The sequence below is a fragment of the Populus euphratica genome, unplaced genomic scaffold, assembly GCF_000495115.2.
Source record: "Populus euphratica unplaced genomic scaffold, PopEup_1.0 scaffold303.1, whole genome shotgun sequence".
In the NCBI taxonomy this organism is placed as follows: domain Eukaryota; kingdom Viridiplantae; phylum Streptophyta; class Magnoliopsida; order Malpighiales; family Salicaceae; genus Populus; species Populus euphratica.
In genome coordinates, this window is record NW_011500096.1 from 218179 (window position 1) to 225420 (window position 7242).

Genomic DNA, 7242 nt, shown 5'->3' on the forward strand with positions numbered 1-7242 from the left:
AATAATAATAATAATAATAATAATAATAATAATAATAATAATAATAATAATAATAATAATAATGAAAGAGGAGAAGAAGAAGATGATGAGAACTTTGAGATGGAATATTAATGTAACGATTAAACAATGATAATAACAAATGTCAAGGTTAGAGGTTCCACTAATGGTATATCAAACAAGTATAGTATAAACTCTTATTATTGAATTGGAAACCACACACAAAGGAGGTTCCAATCAGATTATATATTGTTAACATGATTACATTAGTCATCTTATTCAATTAATGCTAATACTTGTAAATCTCGTCAAGCATTCATGATTATAACTTATGTTAACAATAAATCAAGTTCCTTTCATAGCTCAGGTGTCGGTTATACCATACATTATGGGCTATGAAAGTGCCAAGCATTTGTTGTACCAAGTGTTATACAACATAAATCAAGATTAGTTATTTAACAAGCAAAGTATTAAAGAGTGAACAAGATAGCAAATATAAAACATGTTAGTATCAAACATTAAAGTCCATATTAAGTTTACATTATACTTATTCTTACACCATTAGTGTAACCTTTTCACCTTGACATAATTAACTTAGCTAGACATAATGAAAGAAAGCAAAATAGATAAACAAAATAAGAACATAAAAGTTAACTAAGTAAAGGAAAGGAAATGAAAGGCATAAACTTAATATTAATGAAAACAAAGCATAAAAAATACAAAGAGAGAAAGGAAGAGCATGATCTTGATCTGGAAATCAAGATGCCTAAATGCATGGCAAATGCCTCCTTTTATAGGCCAAAAATGGGAACTATTGATTTGATGACTAATTGATAAGTGGGTGGCCAACTTTTGACTTGGTGACAATCCTTATCTTCTCTTGTCTGCCCAAAACGTCATTGATAACGTCAAAATTGGAGCCAGTTGCAAACATGAAAGTTGTAGGCAATTGTCTCAGCTTTCTTGTGTAAAAATTTCAGCTCATTTGGACTTCTAGAACTCTAGATATGGCCAAAATACCGAACAGTGCTCGGGCTGGAAGACAGATTCGGGCTTCTTTGTTGTTGCTACAATTTGGACTTGATAATGGCCTTTTTAGATCTTGGGCTCCATATGAAAGTTGTAGGCCTATGTCTTACCTTTCCATCCATATAAATTGGACCTAAATCTGAGATATATAGCTCCAGATATGACCCATTTACCGAACAGTGTTCCGGTTTGGATTGCACCGACATCTCTTTTCTAAGTTTGGCCATCTCTTTATCCTTGCAATTTAAGTTCTTCAAGTCATCAATCAATCCTTTCATTTATGTGATAGGCCTGCATTAAAAATAGACATTTACCACAAATTATAGGTATCTTGTATTATTAGATACATTATTATAAAATATATTTTAGTTAAGGAGTTATTGATACTTCAAGTGCAAAATGATGATATAAAACCATGATAAAAATGCACTTTTAAGTACTAATCATTTTTTATCATCATTTTGCACTTAAAGTATCAATAACTCCTTAACTAAATATGTTTTATAATAATATATCTAATAATATAAGATACATTTAATTTGTGATAAATATTCATCTTAAATACAGGCATATCATATAAATGAAATGATTAATTGATGAGTTTAAGAACTGAAATTGAAAGGACAAAGAGATGGCTAAACTTAGAAAAGAGATGTTGGTGCAGTCCAAACTACAGTACTGTTCAGTAATTGGGTCATATCTAGAGTTATAGATCTCGGATTTAGCTCTGTTTTATATGAATGGAAAGGTAAAACATAGACCTACAACTTTCATAGGAGTCCAAGATTTAGAAAGGTCGTTTTCAAGTTCAAATTGTAGGAACAATTAAGAAGTCCGAATCTGTCTTGTAGCCCAGACACTATTCAGTGTTCAACCTATATTTTAAGTTTTAAAAGTCTAAATGACCTTAATTGTTTTTCATGGAAAGCTGAGACAATTATCTAGAACTTTAATATGGAGGTTTGGTTTAAATTCTGACGTTATAAATGATGTTTTACTCACACAAGAGAAGATAAAGATTGTTACAAAGTCAAGAGTTGGTCACCCACTTATCAATTAGTCATCAAATCAATAGTTTTCAATTTTAGCCTATAAAATGAGGCATTTGCCATGCATTTAGGTATGTTGGTTTTCAGATCAAGATCATGTTATTACTTTCTCTCTTTGTATTTTTGTAATGCTTAATTTTTGTTTTCATTAATATCTTATTTATGTCTTTCATTTCCTTTCCTTTACTTAGTTAACTTTATGTTCTTTTTGTTATCATTGTTTAATCCTCACATTGATCTTTCATCTCAATGTTCTCATCAACTTCTTCTTCTTCTTCTTCTTCTATTATTATTATTACTTTATTACTATTATTATTATTACTGTTAATATTAATATTATTAGTATTCTTACTACTATTACTATTATTGTTATTGTTGTTGTTATTTATAATTTATATAATTAACCTCCATGTGGTTTGACCCCTATTTTGCCGGATTATTTATTACATCGACACTCGTGCACTTGGGAGAAGACATCAATCTTTTGGTCGTGTCACCTTCTTCTGCTTCAAATTTCATTGAAAAACAAAACCTTATGACAGTAGGTTAATGCATCCTTTGTGAAGCAATGCAACCATTATTTCATTAAAATTTAAAAAAAATATATTTTTTATATTTTTTAATTGTTTTGATATATTAATTTTAAAGATAAACTTAAAAAATATATTATTTTAATATATTTTAAAATAAAAAATACTTTAAAAAATAACATGCACAGAACAAGCTCTAAGTAGTACTAGAAAGGAATGGAAAATGCCTTATCTTAAAAATGGCTTATTTGAACAACAAAACAAAAAAAGGTAGTAGGTAAACAAGAAAAGGTTAGTTTAAAAAAGAAGTTGTGTTGAGATCATTTCTTCTACTATGAATTTGAAGTTTTGATTTGAAAATCCTAATATAAAAAACTCAAATTGATTTCCATTGGTTATAAAAAGCTAATTGAAGAGAGAGGAAATAGAAAAGATTGAAGAAACAAATTGACATCGTATTTGTGTATTTGAATTGTATTTTATAATGGTAAATTTTTCTTTTCATCTTATTTTAAATTTTAAGTTGACTAAGAATTTGAAGTATAATTTTTCAAAAAAAAAAGTCAAAACAAAAAATAATCAAATTATTATAAAAGTTAATAAATATTAAGATTTGTATTTCTAATTTAGTTTAGGATATTAGGATTTTATTGGTGTCTACATAAACACATACACATGTCCTTTTTTGTTTACTAGAAATTAGGTTTTTGTTTTTTGAAAATTGATTTTAATGAAAAGTAGATTATTTTTCAATTGAAAAATATTTTTTAATGTTTCATTATACCTTGAAAAACGAGCTTGAAAATCACTTATTAATGTTTTAGGTTTAAAAAAAATTATCAAGAGAATAATGATCAAATATGATAGATGAAAAAGTTGAAGCAAGATGAAATTAAAAAAAAATCCATTATTATAAATTATTTCAAATAAAAAAATATTGAAATGAATGGGGATGAAATTTGATATATAAAAAAGTTCAAGGATGAAATTAAAAAAAAAATTATTTTATAAATTATTTTAAATAAAACAAATAATAATCAAAAGAACATGGACCTAATATCAAGAAAAAATAAATTGAAGAGTTAATTTGAAAATTTAAAGGGTCTTGTGGAGAAATAGATGAGGAGAGAGAAAAGACAGGATAAAAAAGACCACCAATACCAAAACAAAATCAATACATTACATATGCCTCTTAGAAAGGGAGGGACCATCGAGTAAGTATGCTCGCCTCCAAGCACCGTACAAGATCTCACATGTTGTATGAATACGGTGGCACAACTAAAATGTTGACATGTCCAATGCACGTGTTTGCCACTTTTTATTTTTAAATTATATGTTATATTTAAATAATAAATTATCCCTCGGTCAACTTTATTATTACAAAAAAGCCAATACAAAAAAAACATTAAACCCTAGTTTAATAATTCTTTATTTTAAAGATAATTTAGTTATTTCTCTTGATTTTTTTTTGTTAAAGATCTAGAAAGTGTTTTTCAAAGTTGAGAGAAGCAAATCACATTCATTTGAAAAGGCTTACTTTTTTTCCTTTAACTAGAAACCATTTTTCATTTACTAACTTTTCTAAAGTTAAACAAATATAGAAAAGTTTGAAAAGTGATTTTCAGAAAAGTGTTTCCATGAAACAAACGTCCTTTTATATTAGGATTTCGCTAGTTCCTTAACTACTTTAATGTTTTCCATGAAACAAATGCCCTTTTATATTGGGTTTTTGCTAGTTCCTTAACTACTTTATAAGTATTGATTAGTACTTAAAAGTGTATTTGTATCAAGATTTTATATTATCATTTTGCACTTGAAGTATCGATAACTCCTTAACTAAAACATATTTTATAATAACATATCTAATAATATAATGTACCTTTAATTTATGGTAAATGTTCATCTTAAATGCAGGCCTATCACATAAATAAAAGAATTGATTGATGAGTTTAAGTACTGAAATTGAAAGGATAAAGAGATGGTCAAATTTAGAAAAGAAATACTGGTGCAGTCCAAACCAGAACATTGTTTGGTAATTAAGTCATATCTGGAGTTGTAGATCTCATATTTATATCTACTTTATATGGATGGAAAGTTAATACATAGGCCTGCAACTTCTATATGGAGGTCTGGTTTTAAAAAGGTTGTTTTCAAGTCTAAATTATCGCAAAAAACAAAGAAGTATGAATATCTTCTGCAGCCCAGACACTGTTCAATGTTCAGCATATATCTTGAGTTCTAGAAATCCGAATGATCTCAATTGTTTTCTAAAAAGCTGAGACAATTTCTTAGAACTTTCATGCATACAAGTGGTTCTAATTCTGAAGTTATCTATGATGTTTTATTCAAATAAGAGAGGATAAGGATTGTCACCAAGTCAAGAGTTGACCACTTAGTCATCAAATCAATAGTTTTCAATTTTAGCCTATAAAAGGAGGCATTTGCCATATATTTAGGCATCTTGGTTTCCAGATCAAGACCATGCTCTTGCTTTCTGTTTTTGTATTGCATAAGTTTTGCTTTCATTAATATCAAATTTATATCTTTCATTTTTTTTCCTTTACTTAGTTAACTTTTATCTTATTTATGTTCTTATTTTGTTTATTTATGTTTCTTTCTTTCATTATATTCAGCTAAGTTTATTATGTCAAGGTGAAAAGGTTATTCTAATGGTGTAATAATAAGCATAATATAAACTCAACATGGACCTTAATGTTTGATATTAACATGTTTTGTATTTGTTATCTTGTTCACTCTTTAATACTTTGTTTGTTAAATGACTAATCTAGATTTATATTGTATAAAACTTGATACAATAACTACCTGGCACTTTCATAGCTCAACCGTATACTATAACCTCCACCTGTGCTATAAAAGAAACTTGATTTGTTATTAACACAAGTTATAATTATGAATTTCTGACAAGATTTACAAGTATTAGCATTAATCAAATAAGATAACTAATGTAATCATATTAACAATTTATAATCTGATTGAAACCTCCTTTGTGTGTGGTTTCTAATTGAATAATAAGAGTTTATACTATACTTATTTGACATACTATTAGTGGATCCTCGAACCTTGACATTTATTTTTATCATTGTTTAATTCTTACGTTAATCTTTCATCTCAAAGTTCTAATCAACTTCTTCTTCTTTTTCTTCTTCATTATTATTATTATTACTATTACTACTGCTGCTGCTGTTGTTGCTGCTATTGTTATTATTATTGTTGTTATTGTTACTATTATTGTTGTTATTGTTGTGGTTGTATTATTGTTATTTATAATTTATACAATTAAACTCCTTGTGGTTCGACCCTAGTCTTGCCAGATTATTTATTACTTCGATACTCTTGTGTTTAGAAGAAGACATCAATCTTTTGATCGTGTAACTACTTTAAAGTGTACCTTTATCAAGGTTTTATATCATCATTTTGCACTTAAAATATCAATAACTCGTTAACTAAAACATGTTTTATAATACAAGTCTAATGTCATAAGATACCTTTAACTTATAGTAAATATTCATCCTAAATACGGACCTATCACATAATTGAAAGAATTTATTGATAAGTTGAAGTATTGAAATTGAAAGGACAAGAAAGGACCAAACATAAAAACGAGATGCTAATGAAGTCCAAATTAGAATACTGTTCGGTAATTGAGTTATATCTAGAGCTGTAGATCTCGGATTTAGGTATACTTTATATGGATGGAAAGGTAGGACATAGACCTCTAACTTTCATAAAGTCCAAGATTTAAAAAAAAAAATCATTTTCAAGTCTAAATTGTAGCAACAATAAAGAAGTCTGAATCTATCCTGCAGCCTAGATACTATTCAGTGTTCAGCTCATATCTTGAGTTCTAGAAGTTCAAATGACCTCAATTTTTTTTTCCTAGAAAGCTGAGATAATTTCTTAAAACTTTAATGTGGAGATCTGGTTCGAATTTTGATATTATCAATGATATTTTATTCAAATAAGAAGATAAGAATTGTCACCAAGTTAAAAGTTGGTCACCCACTCAATAATTAGTCATCAAATCAATAATTCTCAATTTTGGCCTTTAAAAAGAGGCATTCACCATGCATTTAGGCATCTTAGTTTCTAGATCAAGATCATGTTCTTCCTTTCTCTCTTTGTATTTTTGAAATGCTTAAGTTTTGCCTTCATTAATATTTTGTTTGTGCATTTTATTTCCTTTCATTTACTCAGTTAACTTTTATCTTATTTATGTTCTTATCTTGTTTATTTATATTTCTTTTCTTCATTATATTTAACTAAGTTTATTATGCCAAGGTGAAAAAGTTACACTAATTGTGTAAAAATAAGTATAGTGTAAACTTAACATGGACTTTAATGTTTGATACTAATATGTTTTGTATTTGTTATCTTATTCGCTTTTAATACTTTGCTTGTTAAATGGTTAGTCTAGATTTATGTTGTATAACTCTTGGTATAACAAATACATGGTACTTTCATAGCCCAACCATATGGAATAACTGATATTTATGTTATGAAAGAAACTTGATTTGTTGTTAACATAAGTTATAATCATAAATATCTGACAATATTTACAAGTATTAACATTATTCAAATAAGATAACTACTGTAATCATGTTAACAATTTATAATCT